This window comes from Pinus tabuliformis, chromosome 4_2 (genome assembly GCF_031772625.1).
Source record: "Pinus tabuliformis cultivar Carrire ecotype Pingquan chromosome 4_2, CPIR1, whole genome shotgun sequence".
NCBI lineage: Eukaryota > Viridiplantae > Streptophyta > Pinopsida > Pinales > Pinaceae > Pinus > Pinus tabuliformis.
The window spans coordinates 748,639,300-748,655,976 of NC_142304.1; the positions used below are offsets into that span (position 1 = coordinate 748,639,300).

At 36.9% G+C, this 16,677-nt stretch overlaps 1 pseudogene; it reads left to right on the forward strand.

Annotated features, from left to right (window-relative positions):
• Positions 1 to 7,814: 7,814 nt before the first annotated feature.
• On the forward strand, positions 7,815 to 9,580 carry LOC149171760 (peroxidase 5-like; annotated as a pseudogene).
• Positions 9,581 to 16,677: the final 7,097 nt, after the last annotated feature.

The following is a 16,677-nucleotide window of genomic DNA, read 5'->3' on the forward strand; positions in this document are numbered from 1 at the left end:
CTACTACCATTAACCAAGCTCAATCTACTATCCCCATGAGTGAAATCACTCCATAGGAAATCACCACTCGGTAAAGTTTCTCACCCATAAATTACTTGGAAAGAGACATTCAATTGCCTAAAGACCCCATTCAAGGCCACTCACAGCAACTCGACATCACTTGGATTATATCCTACTACAACCAACTCGTCCTTGGGAACTCAAAATTTAGTGAGGTAGCATATGGCATCCTCACTTTTATGCATCTTAATAGTCCTCAACTTCTCTCAGAGAATCATTTTTCTATTTTTCGTAGGGTTCATGTACATATTACAATTGCATCCCACATTTCCTTCACCGTGTCCTTCTCTGTGATATGAGAGACTATATGGTCCTTGAACCCATCGTGGATAATCCTCTTGACTTTGGAATTCTCCTTTATATAAATTTCCAGTTGTTTTGGATATGTTAGTACGACTATAACATTAGTCACATTCTCCTTCAGTCCATGCTCATCCAAAACAATAGACATTATGGTTTCCCACATGCAAAATTTAGAGGCTCCATCCAATCTGTCTTGATGTCTCAAACATTTTTTGGCCATTTATGAAAATCTAGAAATTTAAAGAAGCCTAAAAAAAATATGGAGAATATAAACTAGGTCGAAAAAACCTAAAAAATTCTCTTCCTATGCCTACACAAATCCTACTTTTTCCCTCAGATTGCTCTGTTAATATGTGAAATTTTTAAATTTGTTGCAATTAACTAGTTATTATTCACCTATCAATTGATTATTTTCCTTCTGCAACTAATTGCAACAAATACTGAATAAAACACTACTACAAGTTCACAAAGAGTAAATGAACCATAGGAAGTGAGAAAATTATTACACTAAGAGACACAAATAGCAAACACTAATATTTTTGGACAATTTTCACTAGAAAACCTCGTGTGGGGAAACTAGTTTTTTGTATGAGTAATTTTATTATTTTTCAGCAAAATCAATGATGGAGAAATTACAATCATCTTTCATAGATTATCAAACCTCTGAAAAATTAATCTTGTTGCTTCTGCAAGTTGATTACCCTCCTAGAATAAATTCATGACTTCACTAGATTTCAATCTCAACTAGGAATATTGACTTTCCTATGGAAATTAAACACACTAACAATATATCTCCTTACTCTAACAACTCGTCTTCTCTGGAGCAATTTGCACCACTCGAAAATTAACCTCTCTCTACAAAAATTTGATCTCCAAATAACTTAGGATATCACTGTGAAAAATCTCTTATGGCAATCCTATCTCCAAATAATGTTGATCTTGATTTATAAATTTCATTTCATTTCCTTTGCACCTTTTCTATCACTATGTATCTATCTCTTGGCGTGTTCTCCAAATTCCCATTAATTTCCTCTTATAATCTCTTGTTGAGAAATGAACAACCATGATCTAATCTCAATCAATGGCTTATATCACCTTGATCTGTTCTCATATCCTTTTTAGAATTCATTAAAAGAAAATTAATTTACCTCAATTAATTATGATTAATTAAATCATTTTCTTAATTTTTGCTTGAGATAATTAAGAAACTAGATAATTATTATCATCATGGAATTTCATTTAGAAACCTTTTCTAAATATTGGAAAAAATATGTTCTTTAGTCTCAAAGACACCATTCAAACTAGAATATTTGTGTGAACTACATAAACTAACACAGTTATCATGATATTGTAATGAAAAAATAAAAATACTTAAATTGTTTTTCAAATTATAATTTAAAATATTAAAGAATTTTAATAAGAAAATGATAACATAAAGTTTACACGATCATGTGAAAGTTTCACAATTTTATGGAAAACAAAAGAATTATAGTCATTGATTGAAAAAAAAAAACTCGATTATTTTTATATTATTAATATTGTTAATATATGTAATAAAAAAAACTTGATTATGTTTATATTATTAATATTGTTAATATATGTGATCCAAATTCCAATCATAATAGATAATAATATAAAAGAATACAACTATTTGTTTGGATTTTTGGGGAACGTTCAAGCGCTTAATTGGTACGTTGTGTAAAGCTCTCTAATAAACTGGCTTATGTATATCTCTAGTAAGAAGGTATTGGAAATGGATGTTAACAATGTTATGGGGATTTTATGGTTTACTTAAATTAATCAATTCTTTCACGTTGAGGTCGTACGATCGAAATCGAGGGAATGGTGCCAATAGTGGGAATCTAGTAAGGCAGTTACTACAAGATACGAGTAAGGAATTTCTCCTCAACTATGAGTTAGAGTATTGATTATTAGGGATTATTTTTTAAAAACTGAGTGTTGATTATTATGAATTATTTTTAAATGAAGATATTTATTTTAAATATTGAGAAAAGTAAAGTTCAGATTCATAATAATTAAGGATTTAACCAATTTTTTAGGTGAAAAATTATTTTATTTTATTTTTAATTAATGTTTGATAAATTGTTGGTTAAGGAAAATTTATAAATTTTTCGTTAAAATGTATGTGTATATAAATCATGTGTAATTTTTCATTTTTTAATTATATTTCTGAATACATAAATGAATTCAACACAACATCTGGTTTATAAAATGTATGTGTATATAAATCATGTGTAATTTTTCATTTTTTAATTATATTTCTGAATACATAAATGAATTCAACTCAACATCTGGTTTATATACATCCCCGTTATATACTTGGAAGGGTTGTACCCGGGTCAGTGGGTACGTCCAGGGTTGTTTTTTAAACACTGAGTGGACGCCACCCGAAGGGCATCAACACCCCTCGGCCTATTTATTGAGCTAACCCCAGAGCTTTCGGGATTCGAACCTGTGACCTCCCATTGGCAAGGCACTTGATTTGACCGATTGAGCTAACTCTTGGGGCTATATACTTGCATTATATATACTATATAATGTGAGTTTACAATTCTAATATTTCTTTTGATTTCAAACAAATTGTAGGAAAAATATATATGGAAAAATTCAGGGAAAATATATATGGAATGCGACTACTTAAAATGTCATTTGAGATATTTTATTTATTCATTCACAATAAATTAAATAAAAATTTAAAAATTATAATAAACTAATCATAATAATTTTTTTTTACTATAGTTCACTTAAAATTAAGGTTATGATGACAGTTTTTGGGCTTCATGTTTTGAAAACACATGATTGTGGAATATATATATCTAAAGTGTCGAGAGAGATCAAATCTCTAAAGCTCCAAAATTTTCCTCAAATTTTTCACACAAAAAGAAGTTTGCACCGTGAGAGATTTGATCGTAGTTAGCAAATGATTATGGCCGTTATTCAATTTTTTTATTAACACTAATATTTTTAAAATGTCATATATCATTTTTATATTAAGAATTTAAATGAAAAACAAATTTGTATTTGAGTTTTTTTCTTTTTCATTATTTTTTTATAATGCTCAATGTGTCTATATATAGATAGAGAACATAATTCTCTCTCTCTCTCTCTCTCACACACACACACACACACACATATATTAATTATTTTAAAATATTCATCATGCCTTAAAGTTAAAATATAAGAATTTTGTATTTTTTAATATTTTATCTTTATGTAAAGTTCATATTTTTTAAAATTTTAACTACTTTATCTTTTTATAGTTATATGAAATATTTTATTTATGGTTTAGAGTCATAGTGAATTAACTTTAACATAACTCCTTCATACTAGTTTGTAACTACATTGAGAGTTATAATGCTTTTAATTAAAACTAACTAAATATGTATATTATTTTTGGTTTCTTATTATAGTGCACATTGTTGTTTTTAAAAAGGAATATTTTTTAAAATTTTATTTTAAAAGGAACACATTTCAAATCTAGCAACGAAAAAATTACACATGCCTGTCATATTGGGTTACACAAAAAAATTTCTCATAACTAGCACAACCACATTAATAAATGTGGCTAATATATGTCGATACACGAAAATTTATCATAACTAGCACAACCACATTAATAAATGTCGTTGATATATGTCAACATGTGTATATCAGTCACATGCACAACCACATTAGTAAATGTCATTGATATATGCAAATAAGCCAGTATGGTATAGATTTAATCTTAATATTAACATTAATAAATATATAATCATAATAATTATCTAATTATTAGTATTATTAGTATTATAGTTATACTAATTAATGTTAATATACTATAATTACCAGGATGAACCTATAATATACTATAATATTATAAACCTTATGGATTATAAACCCTATTACTATTATTATAAATCTGAGGATTAATATTAAAATCCTTTTTTTTTTGTATTTTAGTTGCTTCTATTGACTACAAATGTTAATACTTACATAGATATTCTAGATAATTATATTCGTCTCTCCCCAACACGGTTTGTTTACCACAGTTAACTAACCATGACAAAAATTCCAAAAAGTATACAATCTAGTTGAAGTTAACCTCAAAGGCCAAGGCTGGTGAAAAACCATCAAAATCAACAAAACACCAATGGAAATAGTCAATCGTCAAAACTGACAAAAGTTCAATTATCTGCCCCAATCCCTGGTGGATGAGGAGGGTAGTGAGGATAACTAACATGTTGCTCCAAGTGTACTAGCCAATCCCTCAACGGGTCTACTTTATTAAGGAGGTGGGTATGCCCACGCCACAACACCACTACACATTCCCTTAAATGACACTAAAAATACTGAATCTGGATCAGGGCCGCCATCAAGGTCTCTTGCTCCTTTCATCAGTTCTTCTCAAAGATTTCGAACGAAACTTGCACAGACTATCTTGGATGAGCTTGAGCAACATGTGGGGATTTTCCACTCATCCTCTGCAATGGCAGATGACCTCTGCGAGACCCTGAAGCTCGCACTTCTGTAGTCCTAGCTCAACCTGTGGATCGTGTTGCCTTGCCCTGATGGTGTCCTCTCATAGAAGGCTCAAGGGCCTTATTTCTGTCATCAAGAACCAATCGAGATCTTCGTCTAGGCGCCATGGAAGAAGATAACACAAAAGAACCTCCAAAGAGTGCTTCCCTCTTAGAAACCCACATTGCTTCCCAGTCCAGGCAAATGGTGACTCCTCCTATAGCTACAGACCACTACTGCCCCACTGCCAACACTACACAAGCACTAAGACTGATAATCATTCACTGATTCCAACACCAAGCATGCTTATTAGGTGAACTCTCAAAACCCCCACCTCGCTAATAAGGACCTAACCATGAATGAGGAAACTTGAGACCAAAATTACAAACCATCACTGAAAAAGACCACAACACCAAATTCCATCACCAAGAGCCAAACCACCCCAATAATAGATTTTGGAAACTACAACCAAGAGCTAACCATGAACAAGACACTGACACGATGACAAAATCTTGAGACAAAAACAATGATGGAGGTGGGGAGATAGGCTCAAAATGAACGACCAAAGCAACGCTCCACCTTCTGTGTGGGTGAGACGTGCTTGCACGTTCTATGGCCACTCTAATACCACTAACAAACATGCCATAAAGGGCGAGATTCCAATCAAACGACAACCTAAGGAAACTTTCAGACCACACACAACACCTGAGATGTACTGAAACAAATAGTGATTATGGCGGGCACCAAAGAGATTACAAGGTGGGACGAGGAGTAGTGATGCACCGAATATACTTTCGCAGTCTCTCATCTCCCCAATTGCCAACGAAGTCGCATTGTCCCTCGCAATTAAACCTCCAACAACTTACAAAGGATAAGACTTTGTAAACACTATGACGAGTTTCTTATCCTTCTCCGCACCCTAAATAGAATATAAGCATGATGGTGCCAATGTTGCATCTTATGTAGCACCTGAACCACCTACACAAGCTTCAATGCCTTCATTGGTCGTTGTCTTCCCTCACACGAACATATTGGTTCAGGTACTGCCACACTCGTGAATGTACTCCCACTTGCATGATTAGCATTTAAAATGGCTTAACATGACTCTGAGTCACCTTGAGATTTCCACCCCCATCAAAGATTAAAAACCAATTGATTAATATCTTAAATACTAAGGTTAATATTAAACCTTAAGACTAATATTATAACCGTTAAGGTTAATATTACAAATCATAAGATTAAATTATAAACCCTAAGAGTAATATTATGAACGGTGTGATTAATATTAAACCCTAATTTCGAAAAATCTCAATGCAACATTGAATAAATTTCAATTTAATGTAACATTATAAAAATGAGGGTCTCATTAATTATCGCATTATCGCATTGCACCAATAATTATCACATTATAATGTTAAATAAATTTAAGTACCATTCTAACCTCACAATCTTAAACCCTAATATTAAACCAAATATTATACACCCAAATATTATACACCCGCTTAGTTTTAACTAAGCAAATATTAGTGCTCGCTGCTCGGAAGATTCGCAAAAATTTCAATTGTGGCTCGCGATATTATTGCTTACCTGCAATGATCGGGTCAACTCGAAAGAGATACTATAATACTCACTCATTTCATTTGTTTATTGTTAGAAAATATTTTATTTGTCGCCGGTGAGATCCCTGGGGCAATGTTTAAGTAGTTATCGTATAAAAGGCCCCGATTCGGAAAGGGTTTTGTTCAGCAATGACAGAAAGGGTGACACTCGAAAATTAAGCAGAGTTTATTATATATATTTTATTTATGTCTAACCAATACATATACCTGATTTGTGCTTAAAGCCGATGGTATGATAATATAATACTTTTAGTAATTGAGAGAGATGCAGAAAAATTTCATTGAGCGCTCTCAGAGTCATTGGTATTTTAAAAGTGTTGAGGACGTCTAAGTCTAAGTAGTAGGTAGCGGTTCCTGTGCATTGACCTTTGGAGAAAAAATATAAATAATAAATAACTGCACCTTGATCACATCAAAACGTGTGCATTAAGTTTCCTGCTATGCGATGGAAAGCACATTCTGTTTGATAACATTACCACTCCTGGAAGGGGCAGTTCCTATTTCCAACTCTATTGAAACATAAATGCAGTCTCACATGCAAGGGGAATAAGTTGTCTTGCTGCTAACATGCCAAAGTCAATTTTGGGGGAAATATAAATGCAAGGCAACTGTTATTTCTCTAGCATGTCAGACTGCATTTATGTTTCAATAGGGTTGGAACCTCCTGGAATAGGTTCCAACTTACTTATAGCAATAGAAAACCTGTTTTGCCTACTCCATTCAAGTCTGTATTTTGACGAAATTTATTCGGAACGCTTATACTGCATCTTGATAACGACATGTCCACGTTTTTCCTACAGGGAACGGATGAAGGTTGATGTCTTTTCACGACAAGTTGTTTTTCTCTAAATGAGGGGAGGTAACCCCCCAAGAAACATTATATTACCAAGTGTCCAATAGACTGCAACGCGTTGGGTCGAACCCCGGTATGGAGGTTAATAACGTGCCGTCCCAATCACGCGGGATATCGCCCGTGTACCCTCACAAAGGTTTTCTGCTTACACGACATCCTATAAATACATATGTAGGTTTTCTGGTTACACAACATCCTATAAATACATATGTATAGCTTCCAACCTTTATGCAAAACGATACGGATTACGACCAAAGCTCTGCATCCATCCCCGGCGTCACGGAATTCTGTTTCCGTAAGTTATCGATAAAGCATTAGCCTCTTAATTGTGTTAGCTAGGTGCAAACTAATTTTCCATCTGGAATTTCATATTGGCTCTATAATTCTTATTTACTGACTATCTAAGTGTTTCTTCATATTCAAACCGTCATAGTGCAGTTTTCATGAGTATTGAAACAGCAATGGCGAAGGCCGATCAGTACTCGGCCGTTCTGGCTATATTGCTTTGCGCCGGTTTAGCAGCGGGTGTTAATGGGGCTCTTGAAGTGGGTTTCTACGATTTCAGTTGTCCAAAAGCCGAATCCACTGTGTTCGAGGTTGTGAGAGATGCATTCCTAAACAGTCGAGAAGTAGCTCCTCAGGATGCACTTCCATGATTGTTTCGTCAGGGTAGGCTTCAATATTCCATCATTATAATTGTATTAATATATCAACAGCAAACAATTATGAAAATGCAAGTTTCCGTGGTACTTCATAATGCTTTCTGTTATTTTTAGACGTTTCACAGTCAATATCACAAAGCCATATCAAAATATATTCCTCTGCTAATCGTTTTATGTTATCAGCATCTACTCCCAACCTGCAACTCAGTCCAATTCTAAAGCAATTACAAGTTATAGTTTGTTTTAATGCTGGAATAATGTGCGCTTTCAGGGCTGCGATGGTTCTGTTCTCATAGACTCCACTCCCAACAACACTGCCGAGAAAGAGAGTCCTGCTAACAACCCGAGCCTTCATGGATTTGACGTGATCGACACCGCGAAATCGAGATTAGAGACCATCTGCCCAAACACTGTTTCCTGTGCAGACATCCTAGCATTTGCTGCTAGAGATAGCGCAAAGCTGGTAAGCATATCCCATATTGGAGTCGTTTGCTCGTGTAAATGCAGGCATGTTGAATAGAGTATCTAAACTATTTCAATATTCTCTCCTCGAATGTTTCAAATAACGTTATAAAAGAATACAATGATTGTGTGGTTACCATTGTAAAGACAACGTTCAAATATAAGTATATTTACCATTTATATGATACCGAAGCAAGCGATAATGTGTATTCTAATTTAACTCGAACATATTTAATTACTATTATCGGCAAAACAATGTTGAACAGCAAGTAATTCTTTTATAATTGATTGCAGGCATCGCCATATCAATATCCTCTTGGTTGGGATGTTCCTGCTGGACGAAGGGATGGAATTATTTCGCTGGCTTCAGAAGTCCTGAAAAATATACCTGCCCCTACCTTCAATGTAAGCCAGTTGACACAGAGTTTTGCATCCAAAGGTCTATCCCAGAAGGACATGGTTATACTCTCAGGTGCATACAAATTTTTGTGAATGTATTGATGTTGGTATATTTATGGTTGTGAAGTAAGATCTTATATCGCAATAAGATCAGATACACTAGAGTAACCATATATCATATGAGGTATTAAGATTTCAATGGTTAGTAAAAATATTGTAATTTGTATATTCATCGCTGTAATTTGTAATGTTCGTCCATGAGTGGGTGTATTCATGCAGGAGCACATTCAATTGGCGTCTCTCACTGCACATCATTCGTAACCAGGCTCTACAACTTCAGCACCACTATTCCGACCGACCCGTCTCTTCATCCTCAATATGCTGCCCTCCTCAAGGAGAAGTGTCCTCAGGGAAGCCCCAGCAACAACATCACGACCGTGCTCATGGATATTATTACGCCTGAAACTCTCGATAATCTCTACTACGACGGCCTTCTAAACAAACATGGTATGTTTACCTCCGACGCAGCACTGCTTACAGATCCAAACACCGCAACTGTAGTCGACGCAAGCGCTGGGAATAATAACTTGCGCACGTGGCAGCAAAACTTTGCTGCTGCGATGGTTAATATGGGATTGATTATCGAACTGACTGGCAACGAGGGAGAAATTCGTCGTAAATGCAGTGTCATCAATGGCTCATAAGCTAAGCGAGACGTGGCCCACAAATAGGATGGATGCTACCTGATTGGAATAATGAGATTTCCCGCTGGCCGTCTCATACGGATTCGATTAATCTCTGTTATTTTGTTTGCCTTCCACTCTTGCTTGCCGTCCTCTCTTCCAATAATATATCATGTTTTCCGTCATCTCTTATATATAAAGTAAGGCGTTGTTTACTGATGCTATAAAGATTTTTTTTATGTTTCCCTTCCTCTCTTATATAATAATGTAAGGCGTTGTTTACTGATGTTATAAAGATTTTTGGAGAACGCCGAGTGTTTGAATGACGCTATAAAGATTTTTGGAGAATTTTGAACAGGGACTATTATAATTTAGATTTTTAAAAAACTTCTGCGAAATTTTATTACAATCTTGACCAAAATTTTCATTATTTTTATGAACTAATATTTTCATTATTTTATGAACTAATTCGTAAGCTCATTAGATTAAGCTATACCGTAATGGTTTTCCTACTGTATTTGTTTTCCGCTTATATGATATACGAAGTGTAATGATTTTTTATTCGTCTTTCCGCTCTGAAAGGTATTGGTTTTCTATGCGGCAATGAAAATTTAATATTATGGTCGAGTAACAATTATTTCATTTTGTGTGTGATACAATCGTGATGTTAACTCACCACAACAATGAGACCTGCAGTATTTATATTACTTAATTATGTAATTTTTTTATATAATAATAATATAGGAATATCATTTTAATATACATATTATGTATATTATTTTTAATAAATAATTATAAAAATAAATAATATAAATTTATTTTATTTTGAAAGTTATTATGTATTTACATATTTTTAATATAAATATTATTTATATTATTTTTAATAAATAATTACATAAATAAATAGTATAAGTTTATTTTAATTTGATATTTATTGTGTATTTAGAAGTTAGTTAAGAAATTTTTTTTGAAGAAAAAAATATGCATCAAATTATTTGATCTTTTTAGATCCATAATATATATATATTTTTTTGTAAGCTGAGGTGGTACTCTTTCTATTACTGGATAGAAAATAAAACATTACATCATATCAAAAATATTGCAGACCCGCCCACATGGGGAAACCGGGTGATTAATCCATCTATAGTTTTTGATGGCCGCCCAAAAGTAAAAGGCCCAAAATCTGATAATCTTAGCCAAATAGACAAGGCAGTCTTGAGATTTCCTAATACTACTAGTCTGCAAGAAATACATATCTCTATCTAAGTCATGCAAAAAACTGTAACCAAAAAGACTATGAGTTTTCCTAAACATATCTCATGTCAAACATTGTCCATTGCTGGTTGCTGACTTGCTCCTTTCTCTGCATCTTGATGGTCTCCCTTCAGCAGCTGATGAATTGCGTCCAGCTTCTCCTCTTGCCTCTCCATCGCGATGCGGATGAAGCTTAATTCTCTACACATGTCAGCGCTTCCCTGAGCCAGCTCGACCATCTCCTTAGCCACTTGCTCTAAAGCCTTTGCCAGCAGCCCCTTCATAACCCAATATATGTGCAAATACTGTTTAAACAAGGACATTCTCCCCCTGGTATGTCCTGGATCATGAAGCAGGAACTCCCAATCCTCCATTTCATCTTCAGATTGTTCCTGGAGAGACTCCTCCTCCAGGTACTGCATAATTCTTCTCACTGCTGGGTTGGTGTTACGCTGATAGGCCCTTTCTGCCCGCCGGACCCTGTGATTCACCGTCCTTCTTGCCTTTTTAGCAGGATTCATGTCCTGCCTGGAGTTCTCTCCTTCCTCCTGCGTCCTCCTATTCTGTCCCCGGCCCCTTTTCCTGTTCGAGTCCACACCTCTGCCGGGTCCCCTCTCTCGTTTTCTCATGCCATAACGCCGAACCTTCACCTCCTGCGGAGCAGGGTGGTCATCTTCCATCTGCTGGTGCTCGTCGTCTGCTAGCCTGTCCTGAGAGAAAGACCGCACGTTCCCCTCGCCATGGGGCAACTCCTCCTCAGACTCATCCTCGATTTCCCAGACCTTGATTGGCTGATCATCATTCATAATTCCCTTTCCTTTCCTGCTCTTATTCTCAACAGCTGCATTATACTGCTCCTCTGTCTCCCTAGCTTTCTGCCTTGTTTCCATGTTACCCGCGGATCTGGCGCAGAGAAATCTCTGGTTCCCGAAAGCTTTTACCTTTAGATGTTGTCTCTCAGCAGCAATGTCCGCACCTCTCCAAATTAGGAAACAGCTGAATAATTGATCTTCCGTCCCCATTTGGGTATATATCGAATTCCTGTCCTCATCGTACATCCTTGGTTCAATTTTCGTTTGCCGCCGGTAGCTTTCCGGGATGCCGCTTCCTTCGGCCATCATTCCTTGATTAATATCCGCTGTCAAGAGGTCTGACAGACCGCTCCAACCTCCTCTAATGTCTCGATCATTTATTGCTTCACCTTGGATGTATTCCTGGGCCGTTCTCCACGCACGCCGCCACTGTACTACCCTGTATCTTATGATCATATCTTTTCTCTGCCCCGTCTGATCTGGGATCATTACTCGGGACCTCCACGTCCTCTCATTGCTCCAGCTCATTGATCCTCGTGTTTCCGCTTGTAGCTTGATCATGGTCTGTATTAATTATTTCTGCCAGGTCCTTCCACTCCCTGTTTCCGCACACTGCTCTCCATTGATTATCCACCGTGCTGCCATGACCTTTACATCCCCAGTTTGCCATGAAATCAGCCGCCTGATTCCCCTTCCTTCTAACGTGATTTATTATTTTGTATTCCATTCTTTTCAGAAGATCTGCGATTTCCTGGATAATTCCTACCGTGCGCCATCTATTCGTGACCTTCTCCCAATCTCGACCATTACTAAGCTTTTTCAGCGTCTCGACCGCAATCTGAGAGTCTCCAACAATTTCTAAATTGGTTTAACCATTTCTTACAACAATTCACAATCCCTGGTGAAGAGCCGAGAACTCTGCCTCATTATTTGTCATTTCTCCACCCCAGTCTGCGAAAATCCATCTTACCTGCTTGTTACTATCTCGGAAAATGCCTCCAAAACCAGCTTCTCCTGGGTTCCCCTTCGAGGCCCCGTCGAAGTTTAATTTGATAAAGTTTCCTCTGGGATAGCTGAATTTATCAGGGCTTTGAGTCTGCATATCCAGTTGGGAGTTCTTCTTGTAATGGACCATCTCAAACTTTAGGTTTAACTTGTTCAGGATGCCCTCCTCAACCTGGTTGGCCTTCCAATCCTCCCCATCCCACTTTTCAACCAGGATTGTTTCCCGCATTAACTTGACTGCTCGCTCCCAGATTACTTCAGGGTCTTTCGCTATATTCTGGAATACCCTGCGATTCCTCTCCTTCCATATCATCCACAGTACAAACCCTGAGATGAGATTCCACGCTCTTTTGACCACTCTACACTGAAAAGCTTCCTTATTCCATTGAAAAACCGTTTCAGTGAATTCGTTGGGGACTATCTCGGATTTGCCAAATATTCGTTTAGTGTTCATCCACAGATTCTTTGCGAACGGAAAATTAATCAGAAGGTGATTTCTGGTCTCCACTTCAGTGTTACATAGGCAACACCATGATGGACCATTGAAACCTTTTTTTTAGATTTGATCCCAGGTTAAAATCTTATTCTTAGTTGCAAGCCAAATAAATATGGAGACTTTCGGCCACCAATTGCTTTCCCATATCATTTTCCAGTCTAAATTCTTTTCACCTCTGGTTTGAGTATCAGTTAAGTAATAAGCCTCTTTGGTGGTGAAGGAGCCTTTCATAGAATTCCCCCACCTAAGGATATCCTTTCCTGTGCGAGCTCTAATTTTCCTAGATTCTACCTCTTTCCTGTAAGCTTCTTGATGATCTTGGCTGAGCTCCCTGTCCCACTCAGTCGGGTCAGTCCATACTCTCCAGCTTCCTTCTGGGTCATTAGCTTTCCAGTAGTCTCTGACACATATTCTATCTTCTGCTATTCTATCCTGAATCTGTTGAAGCCTCTGAAGTAGGCTCATTCTTTCTTTCTGTTGCCAGCTATCCTCCCAGAAGTTGGTTTATTCTCCCCCTTGGATCTCCCAGAAAGTATGTTTTTCCACCAGATCTCTGTTTTGTCGAGCAAGGTCCCATATTGCTGACCCTTTAGGAGTATCTCTCTGTCGTAAAATCTCAACTGTGGAGTCAGGCATATTGTATTTAGTTTTCCATATGACTTTCCAAAGATCATTGCCTTCCCTAAGCCAGCGCCACCAGAGCTTTGCTCCCAATACTCTATTGAGAATTTCAGGGTCCCTCAGCCCCAATCCTCCGTTCTCTTTTCTCTTTGTTACCTGGTTCCAAGAAACTAAGGCCCATTTTTTCTTCTGGTTAGTCCCTCCCCATATAAAAGTTCTAATGATCTCTCTAATCTTAGCACATACTCCTAAAGGGGCAGCCATTATCGACAAGGGATAAATGGGGATAGCTTGAAGGACAGATTTTGCCAGAACTATCCTTCCTGCTATATTTAAAACTCTGAAGGCCCAATTTGCTACTTTGTTTCTCAGCTTATCCAGGACTCCTTGCCAGTTTTTCATCTTTTTGGAGGTAAAGTCCAATAAATTACCCAAGTATTTCGTAGGTAGTTCTCCTCTCTTGAAGCCCAATAATCTTATAAGGTGGGTTTTGACCTGCTCCACTGTATTAAATATGAATATACAAGATTTATCTCTATTAATTTCCAGACCCGAAGCCTCAGCAAATAAGTCCAAAATTCTTTTAAGCTGTCTTACTTCTTTGACCGTTGGTTCCCCGAATAGCATGATATCATCAACAAATTGCTGATGAGTTAAGGGCAAATTATTTCCCCAGAGCTGAAGACCTTTGATTCTGTTTGCTTCTCTTTCTTTTTTAATAAATCTACCCAGACCTTCGGCTGCTAGAATGAAAAGAAACGGAGATAATGGATCTCCCTGTCTAATTCCTCTAGAAGCATTAAATGTTTTCGAGGGAGTTCCATTGACAAGAATAGAAAAATTTGGAGAGGAAATCAAACTATGTATCCACTTAATCCACCTCCTATTAAAACCAAAACTTTCCAGAACTTCTTCCAAATAATTCCAGTTAAGCCGATCATAAGCCTTCGACAAGTCTAATTTGATCATCATACCCTTTTGCTTTTTTGTTTTTAGAGAGTGAATAACTTCTTGAGTTACAACCAGACCATCAAGGATCTGTCTACCTTCAACAAAACCTGTTTGTTCAACAGAAATTAACTTGCCTAGAAGGGGTTTTAATCTCTTGGCGATCAGGGATGTTATAATCTTGTAAATAACATTACACAAAGCTATGGGTCTAAAACCATTGGCATCTTCTAAATTATCCCCCTTAGGAATTAAAGCATAGAAAGTAGAGTTAATGGCAGGCCATACCTTTTGGTTCATCCTGGATTCTTCTATCAGATCAAGGATCTCTTTTCCCAGGAAGTGCCACCCCGCCTGGTAGAAATCGACTGTGAAGCCATCCGGGCCTGGAGCAGTGCCTTTCTTCATTGCTTTCACAGTTTCCTCTATCTCTTCTAAGGTAACAACTCTCATTAACGCCATATTTTGGTCCTCTGTGACTAAACGAGGAATGGCTGAGCAGATTTCCTGAATTGCTCTCGTTCTATCAGCTTGAGGTTCAGTTAGGATTCCTTTATGGTGATCTATTAGGACTTGTTCAATCTCAGCTTGTTCGACCACTCGGTTCCCATTCTTATCCTTGATGGATAGAATCCTGTTGCTCTGTCTATGTTTGATCATAGCCTGATGGAAAAATTTGGTATTCCTCTCCCCCTCCCTTAACCACTTTATTCTTGATTTTTGCCACCAGAGAACTTCTTCCTGCTTTCGTCTTTCTTCTAGTTTCCCAAGAATTACCCCTTCTTCTCTAATGCTTTCCTCTGTTCTGCCTTCCATTATCATCTTTTGTTGAAGAGATTCCATTTCCCCCTCAAGCTTTTGTTTATCTTCCATAATGTTGCCAAATTCTTCCTTGTTCCATTTTTTAATTCTCCCTTTCAGCTCTTTCAGCTTCAACTGGAATGTATGCATTTTTCCTTTGCCCTGCACTGTACTTTGCATCCACCATTCTTCAACTTTCTTTATGAATCCTGGGTCCCTTAACCAGAAGGCTTCAAATCGGAAAGGTCTTTTTCCACGGTTCCTTTTAATATCCACCTCGAGTCTAATCGGCCAATGATCAGAACCCAGGGATGGTATGATCTTTGCTTCAACAAAAACATCCTTATTCATGATAGCTTCTGAAACTAGGAAGCGATCAAGTCTTGATGCAATTTGGTTTTTTCCCCCCCTCCTGTTGTTCCAGGTGCATATCCCGTTGATAGTCTGGATGTCTACTAATCTTAAATCCTCTATCATTTCATTGAATCTATCCATAAAGTGGTCCACCCTCCTTATCCCACCTTTTTTCTCTTCTAAGGACCTGATTAGATTGAAATCACCTCCTATGATCCAAGCAGCTTCAGGGTATATTCTTCGGATGATTTTCATATTGTTTATAAAGTTTTCTTTTTCCCCTGGGGAAGGGGGGCCATAAACCCCTGAGATGACCACCTGTTCCTTTGTTCCTACTATCCTACCCAGGCCAGTAAGGACTCTACTCATGCTGGTCCAGCTTTCTAAAATGATATCATTAGGATTCCACAAAATTGCAATACCTCCCGCAGAGCCGATAGCATCTTGCCCCATAACTTCGTATTGCAGTTTATTTTTGTCCATTATTCTTTCAAGCTGTTGAACTGTAATTTTTGTCTCCTGTAAAATCATAATGTTAGGTTTCTCCTTTTTCAATTTATCTTTCAGATATCTCTGTTTACCCTTACTATTCAGGCCCCTAATATTCTAGCTGATAACAATCCTTTAAAACTTTTGGTAGCAGGGGAAGAATACCTCTGACAGAGGTATCACTTTACCTGAGTTTATCAACGTTTCTCCCACAGTCTGGATAGTTTCACTCATCGTTTTTCGACCTCTTTTCCTACTATTTTTGCCAGAGCTGTCCATTCCCCTGTTCATTTCCTATCATTACCTGCTTGTCCATGTTCTCCCCTTTTTTTTCCTTG